Below are 12839 nucleotides of genomic sequence, written 5' to 3' on the forward strand. Positions count from 1 at the left end.
CACTCCCTCTTCCTCCACTCCGAAACCTTCTCCCTCTCCCCACCCCAATGTGCCTAATACATTTTTCCTCTCCACCATTGACCACTTCCCTACCCCTACCCCCGTCCTTCACATCTGGCCAGGCTGGGTAAAACCCGGGCAAGCACCTCAGCCACCCAGTCTACGGGCCCAGTAGTGTCCACAACTCGTGGTGGGAAAGGATCCAGGGCACCAGGCAGCCTCACAGAAAGGGTGCCTGCCCCAAGTGCTGGCCAGAAGGGCAAGGAGCCATCCCCAGCTGCTGCCAGGAAGGGCAAGGAGACATCCCCAGCTGCTGCCAGGAAGGGTAAGGAGCTATCCCCAGCTGCTGCCAGGAAGGGCAAGGGGCCTGCATCAGCTGCTGCCCTGGAGAGCTATAAGCCATCCCCAGCTGCAGCCAGGAAGGGTAAGAGGCCTGCACCAGCAGGCAGGAAGGACAAGGGGCCTGGTATGGGACTCAGTTGGAGCCCCCACTACCAACCATGGTGGTGCAGCCGTCTGAGGCTGCAGGGGATGGGCAGAAGCTTCCTCCCACCACCACCACCACTAGCAGCAGCACCATCAAGGGGCAGCCGTCCAAGGCTAAAGGGGTTGGGCTGGAGCCTCCCCCCACTACCACCAGCATCAGCAGGAGCACCACCACTGAGCAGCCGTCCAAGGCTGCATGGGATGGGCAAGAGCTTCCCCCCCCACCAACAGCAGCAACAGCAGCAGCAGCTGCACCACCACTGAGCTGCCATCCGAGGCTACAGGTGATTGGCAGGAGCTTCCCCCCACCACCACCACCAGCATTAGCAGCACCACCACTGGGCAGCCATCTGAGGCTGCAGGGGATGGGCAGGATCTTACCCACACCACCAGAAACAGCAGCAGCACCAGTGTGCAGCTGTCCGAGGCTGCAGGGGATGGCCAGGAGCTCCCCCCCCCCACCACCACAGCCAGCTGCAGGAGCACCAGTGGGCAGCCGTCCGAGGCTGCAGGGGATGGACTGGAGCATCAGCAGAACCAACACTGAGCAGCCATCACCGCCGACCGACAGTCTGTAGTCCTGCATCCATAGGCTGTTGTGCGACCTGAGAAACTGTAACCTTGCACTCCCCAATATCTGCATCACAGGGCTCGATGCCCCCTCCAGAACTAGTGGGTATGGCACCCACTCACCCCATCCTCCACAGTATGAAGATCCCAAGGCACGATGCCCCCTCCAGATCCAGAGGGGAAAACACCCACTTACCCCATCCTCCCCAGGACGAAGACCACAGGACACGATGACCCCTCCAGAACCAGTGGGAAAAACACCCACTCGTCCCATTGTCCCCAGGATGAAGTTCACAGGGCACGATGCCCCTTCCAGGACCAGTGAGTATGGCACCCACCCGAGAGACTGTGGCCTTGCACTCCCCAGGACCAAGCAGTGGGCAAATCACCCACCCAAGAGACTGTGGCCTTGCACTCTCCAGGATCAAGCAGTGGGCAATTCACCCACACGAGAGACTGTGGCCTTGCACGCCCCAAGACCAAGCAGTGGGCAAATCACCCACTTGAGAGACTGTGGCCCTGTACTCCTCAGGACCAAGCAGTGGGCAAATCACCCACTTGAGAGACTGTGACCTTGTACTCCCCAGGACCAAGCACAGGGCATGTTGCCCCCTACAAAACCAGTGGGGAAGACACCCACCTCAGAGACTGTGCCCTTGCACTCCCCAGGAGCAAGCACAGGGCATGTTGACCCCTCCAGGAGCAGTGGTGTTGTTCCATCTGCCGGCTGAGGTGCCCCCCGTTTCGCCTCCTCCTGAGGTGCCTGCCTATTTTCGAACTGATGCCACTGCATTGTTCTTTCCAAGTTGTTGCAGGAGACAAGTGGGGCCTTGGACTTTGTCATGTGGCCCTGTGGCCTTCGCAGATTGAGGACTGGGCAGTGTCCCTTGATTTGTACATATGTATATACTTTTAGATTGGATGTGCGTATTTTTGATGTATTTATATTTTTACACTCACTTTCATCTATTCAGGTTGTCCTTGCCTTATTCCTGAGGGGGATGGAGTATGTATGTTTTCTTACTGCATCTGATTGTGTTTATGGTGTTCGTGGTGGGTGTGTGTGGTGTGTGTGTGTGTCAACATTGACTTCCGCCTGGCTGTAGGCGGCTACCACCGTGGTGGCTGTTGTTTCCGTCCTGGCGGTCGGTGTGGTAAAGTGGCTGGCTTTCTGAGCTCTTTCTGCCATGGTCATAATTTTGCGGTATTTACCACCAGCCTGTTGGCGGTATTACCACCATTTTATCACTGAATGCCAGGGTTGTAATGAGGGCCATAGTGTGAAAGTGTTCCTTGAAATTCAGTACACTCATCTCTTCTAAAGAAAGTGAAACTGTTTCTTCCAGAAAGGGACTTAAGAACTGCAGTTGTAATCCTTATACCCTTGCATTTGCACTGGCACCACTTCCCCGTAGGGCATTTTACACTTTGCAGAATGTCTCATCCAGGGCCCAGAGAAATATGACCTCATCATCCCATCCTGATGGAACTCCATTGCCCTCCTCTTGCTGGCCGCACCATCTTCAAAACCAGAATCATCATTTGCAAAGCCATCATGAATAACCCTCTTGCTTATCTTGCAGACAAACTCACCACCTCTTGTGGTTCTTATCACACCCTATGCAAGAACACCATCAGAGAGCAGACTAAGAAGTGTTTAAAAGAAAAAACAGCAGGTATTTTCCATCTACGCCACCAGCATCTGGAACCGCATCTCCGTTTCCACCAGGACCTCTCTCTGATGCTCCAATTTAGAAAAAAGTTGAAGATGCATTGATTTAAAGAAGATTACATCCCAATGTGTTAATAATCCACATACCAGCTACATCTTCTTTAATTCATTCACCTTGTATAGCACTCAGCTGCTTTTAGTACCTCATACATGCATACCTAATGTTAAAAGTGAAAACTCAAGCTTGGCTAAAAAGCATTTTTATATGTGATGTGGAACTACATGGAAGCTATGGCATGCATTCACTCAATAACTTGAGAAAACAATAAACTGTTTTTGGAAACACTGAGTCACATAGAAAAACAGTGGCTAACCCCTTAGTCACACAAACTGTCAGATGCGAACTAGGCCACTCAAGAGCCCAAACAAGTTGTTTATCCACAGCACAGAAACCCTCCTAAAATATTTTTACTGTATTATGCAGGCTTTAAGATCACTGTAAGAGACCTTGGGCTCAGTCACAGAATATTCCTTACACTTTCACAGCCCTACAATGCTTGCAGTGGAAGCTCCCAGAAGTGGGTACCCCCAATAAAGAATGCTTGTGTAATCCCCAATTGTTCATCAATCAATCAATCAGTGATTTCTAAAGCATAGCTAATCACCTTGGGCTCAGTCACAGAATATTCCTTACACTTTCACAGCCCTATAATGCTTGCAGTGGAAGCTCCCAGAAGTGGGTACCCCCAATAAAGAATGCTTGTGTAATCCCCAATTGTTCATCAATCAATCAATCAGTGATTTCTAAAGCATAGCTAATCACCTGTAGGATCTCAAGGTGCTGGGAGTGGTGCTCAATCAAAGAGCCAGGCCTTGAGGTCCTTCCTGAAATGCTTTAAAGGTGCTGTCTGCCTGAGTTTGAGAGGTAGCGTGTTTGATGTCCGGGCTGCAAGGTAGGAGAAGGATCTTCCTCCTGCTGTGCTTTTACGGATCTTGGGAATGGCTGCGAGGGTGAGCTGGGAAGAACGGAGATGTCTGTTGGGTATGTAGAAGGCGAGGTGGTGGTTGAGGTATGCTGGTCCTATGTTGTGTAGTGCCTTGTAGGTGTAGATCAGTATTGTGTATGTGATGGCCTTGGTGAATGGGAGCCAGTGTAGGTCTTTGAGGGGGAGGAGATGTGGCTATGTTGGGGGATGTCCTGGATGTGTCTGGCTGCTGCATTCTGGATTATTAGTAGTTTTGATTGTAGTTACTTGTGGATGCCAGCATACAGTGTGTTGCTGTAGTCCACTTTGCAAGTGACAAGTGCGTGGGTGGCTGTCTTCCTCATGTCAGAGGGGATCAACTTGAAAATCTTCCGAAGGAGTCAGAGGGTGTGGAAGCATTACAATGAGACAGCGTTGACTTGGCATGTCATGGATAGAGAGGAGTCCAGGATGATGCCCAGATTGCGTGCGTGGTCTGTGGGAGGGGGGCATTTCCCAGTGCAGTGGGCCACCAAGAGTCGTCGGGGTGGAGCCGAATATGAGTATCTCCATCTTGTCCGATTTGAGTTTGAGGCATCTGGCTTCCATCCAGGCGGCGACTGCTCTCATCCCATTGTGGAAATTTCTCTTGGCCTTTGCAGGGTCATTGGACAGGAAGAGGATCCGTTGGGTATCGTCAGCGTAGGAGATGATGTTTAGCCTTGTTGTTTGATAATCTTGGCTAGGGGGGCTAGGTAGATGTTGAAAAGCGTTGGGTTGAGTGATGATCCTTGGGGCACTCCGCAGCATGTGTCTTTGGGTTCTGACGTGAACTACAGTAGTCTGACACTCTGTGTTCTTCCGGTGAGGAAGGACCTGATCCATTCAAGTGATTTATCTCAAACGCTGGCATCATAGTCTGGTGCAGAGGATGGGGTGGGAGACGGTGTCAACCGCAGCAGAGAGGTTGAGAAGGATGAGTGCGACAGTGCCTCCATGGTCTAGTATGGTGTGTATGTCATTGGTGCTGCTAAGAGTGTTGTTTCAGTGCTGTGGTTGCTTCTGAATGTAGATTGGGATGGGTCTAGGATTTGGTGTGTCTCGAGGAATTCAGTAAGTTGCTGGTTGACGGCCATTTCTGTTACTTTGTCTTGGAAAGAGAGCAGAGAGAAGGGTCTGTAGTATTTCAGCTCCCTTGTGTCAGCGGTGGGTTTCTTGAGCAGCGGGATGATCTCGGTTTGCTTCCAGTCTGATGGGAATGGTGCGGTCTCAGAGGATCAGTTGATAGTTTGGCAGAGCTCGGGTGCTATGGTGGTGCTGGCCAGGTTGAAGATATGATGAGGGCACAAATCTGAGGGTGCTCCCGAGTGGATGGAGTTAAGCTGACATAGAATTCAAGGTAGTCAAAACAGTTCCCAAACTTTTTGGTAAAGAAAAACCTTTCCAACACAGTTAATGTCAACCTTGGGTTGCTTCAAGTTAAAAGCCAAGAAGTAAGCAACTTACACTGTGAAGATCAGTTTAATTTGTATTTGTTTTTCATATAAGGCGTGTGCATTATATTCTACATGCAGTTACCTTTAGGCTAAAGTTCAATAATATAGTTACAGAATGTTTATTATATTTTTTAGTTATCTGTATTACCCCACCCACTGACTCCACCCCCCATGTGCTTATGATCATATTTTGTTTATGCACTTTCACTGCTACATATAGGCAGTTAATGGGGAAGAAAGCATTGCACCTTGTGCCAAATACAGCGGTGCATAAGCATGAAGAAGTCTAGGTCCAATGAGCCAAACTCTGACTGTTTGTAACCTGAAGCTCACACGTTTGACACTCCAAGCAGCAGACTTGGCCTTTCAACCTGGTGAAGTCAAAATGAGTACCATTATGTAGGGAAATAAATGCAATTGTTATTTGCAGTGGTATGGAGTGTTAACTGTGGTAATAACTGTAAAACTGAAAAAGAGGCAGATATATTCACATTATCCTTAATTTTCTTTGCCAATAATAATAATATTATCAATAATAATGATGATGATAATAATAATAATAATAATAATAATAACAATAATCATCATCATCATCGTCATAATGGTATAATTTGTACTGCACAAAATGTTGCCTGCACAACATTATAGTCCACTGTATGACCCTCCACTCTATGCCACTCTACCTCACTCACAACACTCTATAACAATCCACTCCACAATATGCGACTCTTTTACAAAGCACTCTGTGACACTAGACTCTGCAACACTCTTCTCCACTCTATTCTATGAGATTCCACTCAACAACACTCCACTGTATGACACTCTAATTTAGTAAACTCGCCAGCTACACTACATAAACTATAACTGTGCCTTCTACCACGCACGTTGTTCTTATAAATTATGTCATTTGAGATGTCATGGGTCTTGTTTGGAATGCTATCATTTAAATGCTATAAGTAATGTAGGGCCTGATTCAGATATTGGTGTACGGGTTACTGTGTCACAACAGTGATGGATATTTCGTCCCCCAAAATATAAATCTAATACGACATAACGGGATTTAGATTTCGGCGGCTGGGATATCCATCACTGTTGTGACAGAGTAACTTGTCCGCCAATATCTAAATCAGTCCCTTAATATTAAAGGGTTTAAGCAGTACATGGGGAAGGTGCAAGTTATAGTTAATGTAGTGTGGCTACTGAGTGGACAAGATTGTGTGCAGAGGTGCCTGAGTTCTAGTATGTTTCGACCGTGGCACAAATTATAACTAAGACTTATCCCAAACAAACCTCTGCTCTCTCCAATCAAATGATATGTTAATACCTTTAGATAATACCTATGTTAGGGTGACAACATGCTTTGTAAAGTTCTGGGGTGTAATACTAACCATGAATTGTGACAAGTGAGTGAAGCAAGTGAGAAAGACCTCTTCCAAAAGGGTTCAGGGAGACTTGCCCAGGAGAAAGATTGAGAAAATGGGGTTTAGTATTGCATTTTAAAGTACACCTGCCACCTGAATTTCTTAAAAATGTCATAGCCTGTGAAAGAACACTTTTTGCATATATAAGTCCTTGCATGGTATTCCAAGCCAATGAAACTTGACACTACACAGAAGTTGATCCTGTTTGCCAAAATTACCTCCATTGTGCTAGGGTCAACATTTTGTCTTGGATGACCACTTTGGCCAGGAATTGCATACAATATGCCAGAGCCAGAATTTTGCCCTTAATGTCATCCATATACCATGACCCTTATGTCAAACATTACCTCAGTGTGTCAGGGCCAGAATTTTCTCATGGCTGCTACACTGCTATATGCCATGGTTGACCTTCATTATGACTATAATCACCTCCAATGTGGTAGTGCCAAACTTTTTACATTGGTGCCCTATATGCCAAGAATTGCTTTAGGTATGTGAGTATCTCTGTTTTCCCATTATCCCAAGAACTGGCTACAGTACTAATTATGTCCAATATGCCAGTGCAAGTAATTTACCTTTATGTTAGGAATTTTCTCCAGTCTGCCCGCATTTTGTCACAAGTGTGTGTCATGCTAAGAACTACCATTGCCAGTATTTAACCACGTTTGCCTTTATAAAAGAAAAAGTACCTTCACTATGTTAGGTCAAGCACAGACTCACAAGCATAACACTACATTCTCGCTCACGCTCACTGAGTTTCACTAATACTCCCATCTCACTCAATAATTTTCACTAACTTGTACTCACTGATTCATTGTCACTCACTCTCTTGCACTCACTCTTATCCTCACGCAATAATGCTCACTCACTGCCACTTATTATCACTGACTCTGACTCACACATACTCATTTTGATTGGAACTCACTCTTACTATGACTTAATCATACTTTGTCACTCACATAAACTAGCACTTACTCTTACTCTCTTTTCACTGGCACTCTCACCCATTCTTTCTCAGAGTGATTCTCAAACTCTCTCACACCCTTTCACCCTCCCTTATTCTCCCTCACTCACTTGCAGACACTCCTCATCTGACTCAAATTCACTTTCACTTACCCATACTCACCTACTGACACTCAATCTCACACATCACTCACTACTTGTCACCGACTCTCACTCATAAACACATCACACAAACACACACACAACACATACACACAGCTTCTCTCATAAAAACACAATCACTGGCAAGCATCCACACAACATACAATTAAAAGATGTTTTTACTCACCTCAGATGCCAGGGAAAGGTCCAATTCCAGCTACTTGAACTAGTAGTTATAATATAATAGTATTCATTCTTAGTGTAAAAAGAAAATGGCAGACACACAAGAAGAATAGAGGCCCAACTCACACCCATAAGGGAGAACTTTCTCTGTTTCCCTCACACAGATTGAGCCACCCCTGAGGCCAGGGGTCACAAAAGCAGTGCCCAGTGTTGCAATGGGCAAGCCAGAGGTCCCCTAAATTATGTCTTTGAAAGTGAGATCAGTGGACTGCCCAATGGAAAGTAATTCCTTCCAAAATCATTTCTTGCTTGTGCTAGGTATTGTTGGGTCAGCAGGGGCTTGCATGTTCACTGCAATACATGACCACTGTTTATTTCATAAGCATCATACTTATGACACCAAAGGCTCATTTTGATGTCTCAAGCCAGTGAAATGCGGAGAACACTCAGTGAGCTTGCATGAATACAAGCTCACCAAGGGGAAAATATAAAATACAGGGCCCAAAAATGTCTAAGAGAGGAAAGCATTGCTTACTAACTGTGAAAAAAGGCCTCTTTTGACATGGTTAGCCCCCCACGTTTTGCCTGGTAAATGATGTACCCTCAAAGGTGTTAGTGCCCAGGGCCTCAGCTAACCAGGTTCCCTGTGCCAGATGCCTTTCCCCAAAACTGTTGTCATGCACTGGCACAATTGGTGACACCTTTCGTTGCCACTACTAAATGGTACTTAGCTACAAATGGCATGGGATACTATGGGTAGGCCCCCTGAGGGCAGTAGCAGTAGCAGTGATTGTGCCACCCTCAAGGGCTGTGCACTCAGATGCACCAAGCACTGCCATTGGAGGCTGAGTGTCCTGATGAAAACCCAAAAGACACACTCGACATGGCACAATGCCTGTGTGCCCTGTCCACTACGCACTGCATTCAGTATAGGTAAGACACCCCTCTGGCAGGCCTTCCATCCCTCAGGCAGGAGGATGCACTATTTGCCATGTGTGGGTATAGAAGCATCAACAATATGCACCTACTACGTCCTTGCCCTATGTGGGACATAGTAAGTGAACAGGGAAGCCACTGTAATAAATCTGCTGGACACTGGTCAGTACGAGTTTCCCAGATACATGAGGGCTACCCTGAACCCTTGGTTGTTTGGTATCAAACAACTCAGAATGATAAATCCAAATTAGTACCAGTATTAGATTTATTACAAAATATATCTAGGGGTCACCTTAGAGGTGCCACCTGCAAAAGCTAACTACCCTGGCATGGCGGCTGGTCAATCACAACCAGCCTGCCACTACCAGATCAGAGTCTGAATCCCTGGAGTGAGAGTTCCTGCGCTCTGAGATCCAGGATAAAGCCATTCCTGGGTGGAGGTGCTAACACCCCTTCCCTCAGGAGCATGCACTGCCCTGTTGGTTAAGCTTCAAAGGGCTTGTCATCCTTGAAACCGTCCGGTGGCAGGAGCAACAGCGGGATACCAGACAAAGGGTAGAAGGAGTTGTCAGTCCATGCTTACACCACCTTTCAAGTGTTGCATGCAAGATTCATTTTCCTCCATCTTGCATGGAAATAAAATAGCCAATCAGGTGTAGGGAAGGGACCTCTGCCCACAGGAAGCGGCCACCCTAACGTAGATGACCCATTGGTCACTACTTGGTACCCCCTAAAACTCCCACTAAATAAAATATTTAGTAGGCATCCCAAGACCAGGAAATCAGATTCTAAGGGCAAAAGAAGACCAGCAACAACGAAGATCCAAGGTTCGAGAACTGAAGTCCTGCAGCATCAAGAAAAGGTGCTGAAGCCTGCCCAGGACACAACAATTGCTGCTGAGTGGTTGCCTGGATGTCAGACAGAGTCTACAAACCCCCTAAGGACTGCCACTCTTCAAAAATCACCAAAATACCCCTCCAAAGTGAAGGCATCACTCTGCAACACCAAAGAACCACATACCCATTGAAGGCCACTTCACTGATCGGCTGCTGACCAAGGAACCAGATGCTACAGCCAGACTAAACTCAGCCCGTCGGACCATGAGGACAAAACCTACCAGTTTGATGGCACTGCGCTCTCCAGTAGCCAGACCATGCAATAGCCCTAGGTACTGGTCACCTCACATTCGCCACCCAGAAGGACAGTCCATTTCAGACTGAAAAAGGACCAAGAGGGAGCCCCAGTCGAGGAACTTCAGTAACCAACTGGGCCTCCCACTAGAGTACCCTTGCTAATCTGCAAATGACCCTCAAAGTAACTTACCTCCTGTTTCAAAGGGCACCTTCGTGGTCAGCACCTGGCTCACCGATTTGCTCTGCACCTGGCCACCCTGTGCCCTTCACCAAAGACCAAGCTGTGGCCTAAGGGTCCCCCACCCCTTGCAACCTTGACACCCCAAGTGGACTCAACAGACTTACCTTTAAGTCCATCTGTGCATTGCTTTTCCAAGTGGTCCCCAGCAGTGGCCTGGCACAAGCTCCATCGACTTTCTGCAGGTGATCCGTCCGGAACCAGGAGTCACCCTAACTTCTCCAGCTGGGTGCCCACTGATTACCTCAATGTACCTGCAGAAGGAGACATTGGTAAATGCATTGCCTAATTTACTGTGAATTTTTAAAGTATTTTTACATTGATTCCTACTATGATGCGTGAGTACACTGAAAGAGACTAACTTTAGTAAAACTTAGAAAATTCATAACTTAAACAGTACTTACCCAATTTCTTTGGTCTTGGTGTTACAAATTTTACAAAAATCTGAAGTATTTTTGTAGATTGGTCTTGAGTTCTTCTTTTGAGTGTGTGCCTCGATTTACTGATGCTGTGAGTTCAACAAATGCTTTGCACTTCTCCAAGATTAGCCTAAGGAGGTCATTACGACCCTGGCGGCCGGCGGTAAGGTGGCGGTAACACCGCCAACAGGCTGGCAGTGTTCCGCCAGCAATTATGACCGTGGTGCAAAAGCCACGGCCATACCGCCGGCCCCTCCAATTCACCGCCAGGTTTCCCCCTGGCAGCCATAATCCCCAGGGCAGCGGTGCAAGCACCGCTGCCCTGGGGATTATGAGTCCCCGACCGCCAGCCTGTCCGTGGCGGTAAACACCGCCATGGAAAGGCTGGTGGTAAGGGGACTTGGGGTGCCCCCGGGGGCCCCTGTACTGACCATGCACTTGGCATGGGCAGTGCAGGGGCCCCCAGGCATAGCCCCGTCGCGCATTTTACTGCCCGAATTTCGGGCAGTGAAATGCGCAACGGGTGCTACTGCACCCGCTGCACATCAGCATTGCCGCCGGCTCTATTACGAGCCGGCAGCAATGTTGATGTGACATTTCCGCTGGGCCAGCGGACGGTAACACTGTTAATGGCAGTATTCTGTCTCCCGCAGCCTCAAGTCAAGACCGCCGAGGTTGTAATGACCCCTTAACTGCTTGACCAAGCTACCATAAAAATTAGAGCATTAGGTGGTCTAGTTTTTACCTCTGTAAACCAATGTGTGCTTGCCTGGACCCCCTGCACAGTGTGTGTAGCTTTGCTCATTACATAGAGGGCCACCCTACTACACTAACCGCTTTGTGGAATGCATATAAAAAGGCTTTTTGTTAGAAATGGCTGACAGTCAGGTTACCCCCTGTTCAAGCAAGGGCCCTCACTCTAGTCAGGGTAAAAGAGAATTACCGTCAGCTAACCCCTGCTTACCCCCTTGGTAGCTTGGCAGAGCAGTAGGCTTAACTTGAGAGTGCTCAGTGTAAAGTATTTGTACCAACACACACAGTAACTTAATGAAAACACTACAAAATGACACAACACCAGTTTAGAAAAATCGGAAATATTTATCTAAACAAAACAAGACCAAAAAGACAAAAATCCACAATACACAGGTCAAGGTATTAATAAAAATGCAAAAAGAGTCTTTAAGTAGTTTCAAACACACACTAACGCTGTTAGCATGAAAAAATACCTTGGGTGTGTCAAAAATAACCCCGCATTGGCGGGTGTGTGTCAAAAAGGGGTGGCGATGCATTGATTCCACTCAGGAGCGGGACCTTGCCTTGTTTCTCCTTTCGTCGGGTCCGGTGCGTCGTTTCTTCTCTCCGCAGGAGAGCGATGCGTCGATCTGGTCAGCACTCTCGGGTTCGGGCAGGCCTTGTGTTGTTTTTCCAAGCGCAGCAGTACTTGAGTCAGAAATCCAACTGCACGATGATCCGAAAACCCCGCAGCGCTGGTTGTGATCTTCCAGCCTCCGTCAACGATGCTGCGCGTCGTTTCTCCTGCTCCATGCGTTGATTCCTCAGTTGCATTTCCTGCGAGCATCGATTCTTAGCTGCAGAGCTGGCGGAGCGTCATTTCTTCAGCCGCAGATCGGAATAGCGTTGATCTTTTCCCCGCACAACACTGTGCATGGATTTCCTTGTCTTTAGGCTGCCAGCTTCTCCTTTCAGGGTCCTAGGAACTGGATGGGCACCACAGGGCGGAGTAGTAGTCTCTCCAGAGACTCCAGGTGCTGGCAGAGAGAAGTCGTTGCTGTCCCTGAGACTTCAAACAACAGGAGGCAAGCTCTAGATCAAGCCCTTGGAGATTTCTTCTCAAGATGGAAGGCACACAAAGTCCAGTCTTTGCCCTCTCACTCTGGCAGAAGCAGCAACTGCAGGATAGCTCCAGAAAGCACAGTCACAGGCAGGGCAGCTTTCTTCCTCAGCTCTTCAGCTCATCTCCAAGCAGAGGTTCCTCGTGTTTCCAGTAGTGTTTCTAAAGTCTGTGGTTTTGGGTGCCCTTCTTATACCCAATTTCTCCTTTGAAGTAGGCCTACTACAAAGTAAAGTCTCTTCTGAATGTGAAATCCTGCCTTACCCTGGCCAGGCCCCAGACACTCAGCAGGGGGTTGGAGACTGCATTGTGTGAGTGCCGGCACAGCCCTTTCAGGTGTGAGTGACCATTCCTCCCATCCCTC

The 12839-nt window shown here is 47.9% G+C and overlaps 1 protein-coding gene across 2 annotated transcripts in view; it reads left to right on the plus strand.

Moving 5' to 3' along the window:
* LOC138246525 (B-cell receptor CD22-like) overlaps positions 1-12839 on the plus strand; it is a 260463-nt gene that overhangs the window by 184872 nt on the left and 62752 nt on the right. The gene's annotated exons all lie outside the window — the stretch shown is intronic.

This window comes from Pleurodeles waltl, chromosome 7 (genome assembly GCF_031143425.1).
Source record: "Pleurodeles waltl isolate 20211129_DDA chromosome 7, aPleWal1.hap1.20221129, whole genome shotgun sequence".
Classification (NCBI taxonomy): Eukaryota; Metazoa; Chordata; class Amphibia; order Caudata; family Salamandridae; genus Pleurodeles; species Pleurodeles waltl.